The sequence below is a fragment of the Chenopodium quinoa genome, unplaced genomic scaffold (assembly GCF_001683475.1).
Source record: "Chenopodium quinoa cultivar QQ74 unplaced genomic scaffold, ASM168347v1, whole genome shotgun sequence".
Classification (NCBI taxonomy): domain Eukaryota; kingdom Viridiplantae; phylum Streptophyta; class Magnoliopsida; order Caryophyllales; family Amaranthaceae; genus Chenopodium; species Chenopodium quinoa.
The window spans coordinates 248,284-260,127 of record NW_018742418.1 but is presented as its reverse complement, the minus strand read 5'-3'; positions in this window follow the sequence as shown (position 1 = coordinate 260,127).

Below are 11,844 nucleotides of genomic sequence, written 5' to 3'. Positions count from 1 at the left end.
CCACACCAAATTCAGTACAGGATTGACCAATATCTTAAGCACATTGCTTGAAACGCTTTTCAGAGCCTGAAATCAGAACAAGCCATGCAAAGATATCAACAGGAATTAGTTAGTACAAGAACTAACATTCAACCACAAAAAGAGACAAACGTCTGTATGTTACTGATATATGTTTTAAATACAAGACTCAATTTCGTATACAGTGCAACTGTGTAAGAAAACTCTCTATCAGCTTAACAACACTAACAACAAATACATAGCCAAGGTATATGAGATGATCAAACCCTGTAATGGAACCCCTAATTAACATATCACAAGTGACAATTATCGAATAATAACATCAGCCATTAAAACTGACCTTTGAGGTGGTAAGTATGACAACTTCTGATGCACAATGGGAGAAGCTCTATGTGAGTAGGCAAGATTTTACAAGCACGCTTTCTACCCTGTAACACATTAAATTCACATTTTTCTGAGAAAATCAGTCTTATAAGGCATTAGTTTGACATTTAACAAACGGCATATGACCTTCACACATTATAGCGTTAACAGAATAGCAACTACATCTAGGATCCAGTAGATTAAGGATATCTTCTCACCTCCTCTTCTTGTAGGGGTCAGCCATCCGTCGTATCGGATGAGGCGACCTGGTTGAATTGGGAGAAGCTGTAGGTATTATTGCGGGCCAATCCTAGCACTCAACAAGATGTTGGCAGCTTGATATATGGAGTCAATTTAATTTTAAGAGAGTTGGGGAGACGGGAATTATGCATTTGCAAATAAGCCAGAGGAGTGAAAATGCTTAATTGGTACAGAGCAACTACTTCTTTATCAAATATCAATGTCTTATGCAACGACCATAAACATACCACTCACTATAACTCATACTCAAGAGCTCGTACCAGATATGAGTACATTCTAAGCGTCGGACTATTATAAATTATTTCCATGTTTTTATCCAAAGAGAAGTAAATGTTCATAGCTCCATACCCATGTTTGAGTGTCGAGGACTCAACATGATGATTTGAAATAAAAGTAAAAGGTCCAAACAACAAAGATTATACAAGAGTAGTACAAAGCAAGTTTCAATAGAAGTAAGGTTTAATTAACAAAGCCCTAAATTACAGCAAAAATAAGAACCTCATTACCCAAGGTCGAGGCAACATTATACTTCTAGAGGGGGCGCACCATGTCCATAATGTCACATGTTTATAACTATTCATTTTGAGAACCCGTGCGATATACTAAACACACCAACTTGCATAAGAAATTAAGAACAATTAAACTTTAAATTATTGAAGACATACATGATACATACAACATACCCATTGCCAAGCCCAAAATTATCTAAGAGGGGAGACTTATTTAACAGATAATCGAAGTAATGCTAAGCTAATTAGTTCTCCTTTCCTTTACAAAATTGCTGATTAATTCCCAATTTAACACCATAAACTCATTTCCAATCTCACTCGTTAACATTACAAGCTCATCTCCATCTCCAATCTCACTTGTTAACCGAGAAAGGCATTTTGGCCTAATTTATTATTACTAGGTAGCGAATTGCATACCCGTACCCAATCTTGTATCATTGAGTTATTAGGTAATAAGGTAACTGTAAAAAGTACTATAGCCAAATTATAATTTTAAAACATCCTGTAGGTTATTGCATATTGTTTTACTAGGGTTTTATAACATAGATGATAAAACCAAAATGAAACGTATTATAATCAAATGGAGGGAGAAAGTAGTTTATTTTTACTTAATTATTTCAAAATTCAAAATTAAAATTAAAATTCATTCTTCAACTCATACAGTCATACCACAACCGTACTTTGCACCTCAATTCAAAAAGCAGTTTACTTACCACAGATCTCATTAAAAAAATGTCAATTACCAAGAATCGCTCTTATTAATTCAATGTGCTCAATACCTTTTTTGTTATTTTTTTATTTTTTAGGAATTGGAGCAAAGAATTCAGGGTATAGGAAAAATACAGTGGTAAACTCAAAAGCATACAAAGTAATAAAATAAAATACATAATAATGGAGGTAAAATAAATTACGATTTGATAAACGAAGAAAATTAGGGAAAGAAAAAGGCGGTAGATTACCTGAACCCCAAATGAAATAGAAGGTCTGCTGAAAATCATCAAAATTAATCCAAAAAATTAATAAAATGAAATGAACAAGCAAAACTTAATTTATTCATGTAATATTGTGATTTATATTTACCCATTAAAATTGCAACTATAATAATACGAGTAATAATTACTTGTATGATTTTGGTCATTTTGGGGGATTTTTTACGAAACTGAGCCCTATTAGCAAACTATTTACAAATATAGACGCGTGGCCAAACTATGTACGGAATTGAGCTTCTGAGGTAAAACGCTGCCTCGGTCAGCGTTTTACCTCTGTTATTATTTTTTTTTAAATTTCTTATTTAGTGAAATACAAATTTTTTTTTAAAAAAATATGGAAATACATAAAAACGCTGCCTCAGTCAGCGTTTTTGTCTTAAAACGCTGACTGAGTCAGCGGTTTTGCCTGGTATATTTTTCGCGCACTCACTCTTCCTCAAAACTAAAAACTCAAACTCACTCTTCCTCACGCAATAGCCTATCTTCCTCAAAGCTCTGTCGTCGCCGCCGCCGCCTATTGTCTGCTGCCGCCGCGCCTCTCCTCTTCTTTATAATCACATTGTTAGTACTTCTCACTTATTTGTTTTTAAAATTTAAAAACCTAGGTTAGTTTGATAATTATATACTACATTGTTTTAATTTGATAATGTTGTTGTTTATTCTAAGTTAGTTTGATGTAAATTGACAATTATGTTGATAATTCTAAGTTGGTTTGTTGTAATTTGATAATTGTCTAGTATAAAAGCCCTAAATTGATGTTAGTTTAGTAAGAAAGTTTATGATGAAATTGTGGAAATGTTTGATAAAATTGTTGAAAATGTTGATGAAATTGTTGATAATGTTGATGAAATTGTTATTTTAGTTTGATAAAGTAGCCTACATTGTTGTTTAATTACGAAAATTTTGTTATGTAGAATATGTTGGTTGTTATAGTGTGAATATGTTCGTTGTGTACTTTGTTGTGGTTGTAATGTGAATTGGAACAATGTTGGTTAATTATGTTTATAGTGTGAATATCTTGGTTGTTTTTGTGCGAATTGGTGGAGATTGCATGCAATTAAGATGTGTTTTTGGTTGTTGTATAGAATATGGCTGCACAAAACGCAGCTTTGTTATGCCGATGGGGGGTGAATTTGTGTCTGATGGACCGAATGTCCAGTATAGTGGTGGAAATATGGAACCATTGCCACTTGGACCGGACATGACTTTCAACGATCTGATGAACGAGGTTCATAACATTATTGGCTTAAACCCAATGAATGTACAACTTAACATTCAAATGAGGTTTGAGACTAATAATGCGGTTCAAGTGTTACCTTGTTCTAACGATAGACATTTGAAAGCTTTGAGGAGCGCTGTTTTAATGAGGGGTTATCCACATGAGATATATGTAGAAATAGTGTCTACGTGTACGCAACAACGTACTCGACCAGATCAACAAGCTACCTATTTTTCCGGTTACACAGAGTCCTTCCGAATGCCCTCACAAGACATTCCATCAACTGAATATGGGATGGGGTCCTTCAGTAGACTGCTTCATGACGATCGGTTCCAGATGCCGTTGAGTTCACATATAGCTTCACCTGTATATGGTGGAACATCTACGACAATGTTTGGCCAATCTGGGCCTTCGACATCGAACACAGTTATATCTTCTCCCATGCAACTCCAAAGTTATTCACCTACGCAGCATGATGATCATACATCACCGTCTCAACCATTGGTGAATCATCTTGAAAATCTACAACATATAGTGAATAACAAGTTGTCTCTATATGATGCGCTCCGGGAAACAAATGATGAGGCTGAGAGCGAAGAGGAGGAACCAATTCTGGATAACATGGATGTTGATTCTACAGACATGGAAGGTGGGGAGGCCATGGTTAGAACTCCTATTCCTTGGTTAAGTCAAGTAAATGAGAATTATGAGGTTGATCAATATTGGGCCGAATCAGGTAGTCATACAACATTTGTGATCGGGGGGGAGTTTGAGAAGGGTATGTTCTTTGAATCTAAGAAACTGCTTCAGGAAATGGTGAAGAAGTATTTATTATGTATACTCTTAACATATTTAATATGCACTAACCTGTTTATTATGTTACTTTTTATGTGTTATCGCAGATGACATGGGACCCGTATGAAGCTGATTTAGTTGCTGCCATGCCTCCACATCTGCTAGATCATCAGGCGCAGTGGCGTTCTAGGGTCCCCCTGATCTGTTTTGAGGTCGTCGAGGGTCACCTACCAGATCTAGTCATGCGGCAGTTTGGACTACGACAGACTGTCCCCCAGCAGTGTGACACTAGTGCCCGGCTGCACCGCATTGACCGTCGGGGAAAGAGCGACAGGAACTGGCGGACGGAGCATGCCCAGTACATTGACTTGTGGCATCGACGATTGGAGTTCGTCGTCACTGGTGACCCCATCCACGGCGTTATGGATCCATACGATCCATACATGGAGTGGTACATGCGGATTACACGACGTTTCATCAACCCCAGCTACACACTGCCATCCGCACATTACCATCCATCCTTTGACGTGATCAGGGGATATGTAAGTGTATTTGATTAACTTATTTTTATCAATTTTAAATTTGTATATCATTCAACTAACAAATCCTTAATTACTGCAGGCGTTGGATATGACGGCGATGGTTGACGCACTGTCGGACGTCCTTCCAAGCATACCTGAGCCGCCCAGAGCACAGGTCGAGCGGGTGCGAGATATGGGCATGGCTACCTTGCAGAGATATGGTCACGCCTATCTCGTCCACCCCCGGGACGATCATGGCGGCCACTCTAGTCACTCACAGTTCGAGGCTGGCAGAGTATCTGTGGGGGTGATCCTTCGTCATTCACGAGCGCAGAGGAGTACGACATTCGCAGTTCCGCGCCCCCACGTCATCCTGATGACCCATCTTCCAGCCAGCTGACTCCGCCAGTACGCCCGAACCCATTTACCACGGTCCGTCACTACAGCCGTCGTCAAAGGCCGAGAGTGGACATACAGGATAGAGAGCCGTTACACTAAATTGATGAGTCAGAATAGGATAGAATTATCTGATTTATTTGCTGTAATGACCTTCTCTAGTTTGTTGTACATAACACTTACATTACATTATTATTTGAATAATTATTTGAATGAATTTATGTCTTGTTTGAATTTCAAATTCCTTATTTGTCCACGTTTGACTTATTTCGTTCAAAATAAATTGTGGATGTGGAGGTGGTGGATGTGGAGGAGGAGGGTGGTGGAGGTGTTGGAGGATGTGGAGGAGGAGGGTGATGGTGGTGGTGGATGTGGAGGAGGAGGGTGGTGGTGGTGGATGTGTAGGAGGAGGGTGATGGTGGTGGTGGATGTGGAGGAGGAGGGTGGTGGTGGTGGTGGTGGATGTGGAGGAGGAGGGTGGTGGAGGATGTGGAGGAGGAGGATGGTGGTGTTGGTGGATGTGGAAAGGGTGGTGGATGTGGAAGGGGGCTGCACTGGCTGCTGTTGGGGGCCTGCTGTTGCTGCCTTCAGCCAGCAGATAAAACGCTGACTGAGACAGCGTTTTATGCTTAGGTGTAAAACGCTGACTCAGTCAGCGTTTTTCTCTGTTATGGATACAAGAAAAACGCTGACTGAGTCAACGTTTTACTGTATTTCCAATTTTTTTTTTAAAATTTGTATTTCACATAATACGAAATTTTATAAAAAAAAATAATAACCAAAGGTAAAACGCTGACCGAGGCAGTGTTTTATGTCAGAAGCTCAGTTTCGTAAATAGTTTGGCCACACGTCTAGATTGGTAAATTGTTTGCCAATTAAGCTTACTTTCGTAAAAAATCCCATTTTGAGTATGATCACGCTTTCTAGCAGGTGACGCAGCAATTACGGAGTGTTGTCTAAATCTTATCAAGGATTTTACTAGCCAAAGTAAACATAAAATGACCCCAAAAAACATTACCCCAGCAACTTTAACAGCTAAAAAAAAAATAACTGACACATAAATTAAGACATAACTTGACATGCAATTTTTTTATTTCTTTTTAGTTCAATTCAGAACCTTAAGAGCCAAAATGATGCTAGAAACCTTAATGAGACTTTTTTTTAACATACAAATCAAAAAATTAAAATTTAATTAAAAATGAAAGGTTCAACGGCTCCGCGCTAGAATAGTATTCGGAATGCTCACTAAAGGCACGCTTTGCACCCAAGTCATTAGTTTGTGGTGTTTTGGCTACTACACAAAGTATAAGATGATGAGTGCACCTTATTAGCCACAATTTAAAGTGTTGATGTCAATTTTGCCTTGAAAATAACATACGTTTAACAAAAAAAATTAACATCACGTAAACAAATAACATCGATCTTTAGAAAAAATAACATGACATCAATTTAAATGAGTATACTTAAACCAAAATATAATCAGAAAACATTTCATTTTCTATAGAAGTTTTCTCCCTTTAAGTTCGCTCTCCACTTTCTCTTTTCGACCTATATTTAATTAAAATCGCCATTAATACCTCCATTGACAGCCTTCAAAAACATTCATTTTCTCTTCAATTTATTACAAATTTCTTCTTAAACATTGCTACAAAACTTCAAAACCTTTATTAACACTATAATAACAACAAAATTTGCTGAATTATTGGAAAATGGTTGATGTTACAGACTAATTGGAGATTAAATAACACCACAAAAACACAACCATGTTCGAAAGTAAAGGCTAAGTAGTTTTATAAATTTTGTTGTAAACAACTTCTTTCCAAAGTAAAAATTTACATTCAACAATAACCTAACTATTACCAATTTATCAATTTTTGCAGAAAATCTCCATGTGATATTATAAATGAGTACATGATGTTTTAAAAATTTTGAATGTTATTTTTTAAATTTCATATGTTATTTGTATATTAAGGCATGTTATTTTATAAATAAAATTTGATTTTATTAAAATTATAATTTAAATTTTATTTGTTATTTTATTAATTTTCTATGTTATTCTCATATTAAGTCATGTTATTATTATAAACAAAGTTTGACAATATTATATACAAGTATTTGCTATTTATTTAAAATATAAATATTATGTTATTTTAAAATATAACATGTACTTTAACATAAATAACATGTGATTTAACAAAAATAATATAAGGTTAAAAGTAATATGATTACGGAGTACATACTTTGCAGTGTATAATTTACAAAATTCGAAAGTAACATGAAATCGAACAAAATGTAACATTATAAATAGGAAAATTTGTCAAATAAAACCTTTTAAATGTATTTTTTAATTGTCACAAACAACTTTTAAATTTTTTTTTGCAAGATGAAACCCGAATATAAATTTTTTTGTAAGTTAAAACCTCTAGTCGGAATCTATCTGTTGACTCAATTTTTCTGGCATCGACTCCTCACGTGAGAGTCACGTGACATTTCTTTTTTTTTTTTTTTTTTGAGGAAAATGTTAGGATTATTATAAATCAGAATTTGTTAAAGGTACAAGACTCTGCGGAAACGAACCCATACAAACAAATTCAGAACAACCACGGGTATCCCATCTTGCTAAAAGGTGGGCTACCGTGTTACCTGTCCTTCTAACATGAGAAGAAATAAAATCAGTAAAGAACTTAGATAACATGCGAATATCATCATAAATTAACCAAATTGGCGAGCAACCTCTGGAACCGTTGTTGATTGCAGCACACACGAAAGAAGAATCACTTTCCAGCCATACTTGCGTCACACCCAGGCGCTTAGCCACCGACAACCCAAAACGCGCAGCCGATGCCTCTGCACACTCCACTTCCCACACACCCTCAACTTGTCCCACCGCAGCCCAAATAAGCTCCCCCCGATGGTTTCTCGCCACTGTACCTAATCCCATATAGGAATTAGCTATATGAGCATCCACATTTACTTTTATAAAACCTTCTGAGGGGCGTTGCCACGCTGTTAATGAGAGAGTGTCCCTTCGAGGTTGGCTGGAGAACACTTTCTTGGCATATATACAATAATCCTCAACAAGCTTGACATAACCGACAGCCGTCTGAGAAGTATTTAGATCCAAGCCCTCATGAACCAACTTGTTCCTACGAAACCAAAGGGACCATGCCATGGCACATAATACACGTAGCTCATCACAATCTAGCTTACCTTCAAGCCACACAAGTTTGGAACGAAATGAGGAGTTCGGAGAATCATCCACCACTGACTGAAAGCAACTATTATTCCAGACATCCTGTGTGACCCTACAATAAAAAAGCACATGAATGATAGATTCTACTTCATCAGCACACACCCCACACAAATCATCTCCCGTTATACGCCGACGAAAAAGCTCTTGCTTGGACGCAGCACACACCTTACACATTTGCCACAATAAATGGTTAAGTTTCAGAGGACCGCCAAGCTTCCAAATGATGCGCCAAGCTTCTTGTTCCTCATCCCGAGCCCCAACATCGACGCTAGTAATGTTACCCATTCTTCCAAGCCAATAACTAGATTTGACATTATAAATACCATTTTTAGATGGCCACCAAAACAACGAGTCATTGGGCATAGAGATGGCTAATGGTATTTGAAGAATGGAATTACAGACAGCCGCTCGAAATAATTATCGCAACACCTCAGTGTTCCAGCAAGCCAAAGGTGCGTCAACCAAGTTGGATACTCGCAAATCCGGATCATAAAGCGGACCAGGCGTAGGAGGTTTTGCTGGTGTCCCACAACAAGAAAACAGCTGGATTCCGACGGAAAAATTCCGTCGGAAACATAGGAAATTCCATCGGAATCAGGCTTTCCGACGGAATTCCGTCGGAGTTGGTCTGTCGTAACAACCCTTGCCGGAAATTCGACCTTTTCCTGCGGAAATTCCGTGAAGGCGTTATTCCGACGGAATTTTCGACGGATCTAATTCTGTCGGCGCTGTTTTTGACTTTATTTGAAATTCCTTCGCAAATTTCCGACGGAAATTTCCGTCGGAGGTGGGTAGGTTTCCGACGGAAAATTCCGTCGGAAATGTTAGTAAAAAAAAAAAAAAGAGCAGCCCCACCCCACCCCCTGCCCCCTGCCCCTGCCCTTTAACCACCCTCACGCACCACCCTCTGCCCCCTGCCCCTACCCCCTAACCACCCTCACGCACCACCCCCTGCCCCCAGCCCCTGCCCCCTGCCCCCTAACCACCCTCACGCACCTCCCCTACCACCCTCTCGCACCACCCCTACCAGCCCCAACCACGAAACACCACCGAAACCACCCACACCCAAACCCACTAGCCCACAACCGTACACCACCACCTATCCCACCTTCACACACCACCACCAATTGACACCCAAACCCACTACCGTACACAACCCACCTAACCATTGAAACCAACCTCACCACCACCGAAACCCACTTCACCACCCAAAACAACCACCGAAAAAAAAAACATAAAAAAAAAATCCATAATTCACCAACATATATTTCCAAAAAATCAGAAAAATCAACAACTTAATTAAAATCAAAATTAAGAAGAAAAAAAAAGAGAAACATACCTTAATTTGACAAAAAAAAAAGGCCAAAATTGGGTTTATAAGGTCAAATTCGACCATGAAAACTCTAGATCTAGAGTTTTCATGGTCGAATTTGACATGAAAACCTTGATTTTCATTGAAACACTTCAAATCTTCTTTTGTTTCCAATCAAAGAAATCGAAACGAAAAAAAAGAGGGGAAGAGGAAAGAGAAACAGGGAAGAGGAGAGGAAGGAGAGGAAGGAGAAAGAGGGGAAAAAGGAAAGAGGAGTGGCACCGAGGCAAGGGGAACGCCGGGAAGGAAGGAGAAAGAGGGGAGGAGGAAAGAAGAGAGGAGAGAGAAAGAGAAGGGAGGCGGGGAGGGTGAAAGAAAATAAGGGTTTTTTAGGGTTCTAAAGGGCTTTAAAGGGTGTTTTTTTTTATTATTTAATTAATTTCCGACGGATTTAATTTATGTCGGAAAATTAATGTTTCGACGGAATATTCCGTCGGAAACTTCTGACGGATTTTATTTCCGTCAGAATATACATTTTCCGACAAATAATTCCGTCAAAATGCCCATATATTCCGACGGATTTGTATTCCGTAGGCATTCTGTCGGAAATTTCCGACGGAATATAAATCCGCCGGAATTTATAGCATTTCCGACGGAATTTTGTGTCCGTCGGAAGATTTTCGTCGGAATCTGGCCTTTTTCTTATAGTGTCCTAGGAAGCCATACATCCTGCCAGATGCGAACATCTGATCCATTTCCAATCCTCCACCGAAGGCCTTCAAGCAAAGATTTGGAACCCCATAAGCTACGCCAACTATAACTCGAATCAAATCCTCTGTAAGCCTCCAAAACCGAGCAGTGTTTGAAATAACGAGCCTTAAGGATTGCATGGAGCAAGGAGGATTGATCCGAATGAAGTCTCCACATCTTCTTAGCGAGAAGGAATCCCACGCCGCCCATCGGTTTCGGCATGGATAAAGTGTCTCAACTAATCGAATGCGTTTTCCTAGAAGAATCCAAGGAACCCCACCAAAATCGTGCCAATAATGAATGAATTTCAGCTAAGATTCCATCTGGAATTTTAAAGACACTCATCATGTACGTTGGGATCGCTTGGGCAATAGCTTTAATCAGTGTTTCTTTCCTAGGTTTCGATAATAACTTCTCCTTCCAATCTTGAATTTTTCTTCCATATCCTTTCTTTCAACCCAGCAAAAATTGCCTTTTTTTTATCTACCGATGATAGTAGGCAATCCTAAGTATTTCTCATGCTTTACCACTTCTTTAACCCCTAGAATATCAATAATTTCTTGCCTTCTTGATGAGTCTACACCGTTGCTGAAAAACACATCTGTTTTCTTCATATTGACACTTTGTTCGGATGCTCTCTCATATTTGCAGATTAAATCAGCGATCACGGAGCATTCTCTAACAATTGCTTTAGCAAATAGTAAACTATCATCTGCAAAAAATAAGAGTGATACTTTAGGGGAGCCTCTGCAAATCTGCACCCCATGTATCTGATTTTCCCTAGCAGCTTTAGATATCAAGGTTGAATAAGCATCGGCAATCAGAAGAAACAAATAAGGGGATATGGGATCACCTTGACGCAAACCCCTTGACGGAATAATGAAACCAGATATCCTCCCGTTAACCTTAAACGAAAAAGACATAGATGAAAGACAATCTAATATCCGTCGAATCCATTCACCACAAAAACCCATTTTGTACATGACTCTTTCAAGAAAACTCCATCCAACCCTGTCATAGGCTTTAGTCATGTCCAATTTCATAGCAATCGATCCAATCTTACCACCACCTTTCCTCTTCATAGCATGGAATATCTGAAAGGCTACTAGGGCATTAACCGTAATCAATAATTTTGGGACAAAATCACTCTGATTGATAGTGATAATGTCACCAAGAAAAGGTTCCAATTTATTTTCCATAGTCTTTGAGATGATCTTATATAGCACATTACAACAGCTTATCAGACGGAATTCCGTAAGGCGACGAGGATTGTTGCATTTCGGAATTAAAACTACACAAGTTTTATTGACCTCCGATAAGTCTACCAAACCATGCCACCAATTTTTCACAAAAAAATAATATCCGGACCAACAATATGCCAAAATTTCTGAAAAAATAAGGCATGCATACCATCAGGACCTGGAGCCTTGTTCGGGTGCATTTAGAATAGGGTGTTTC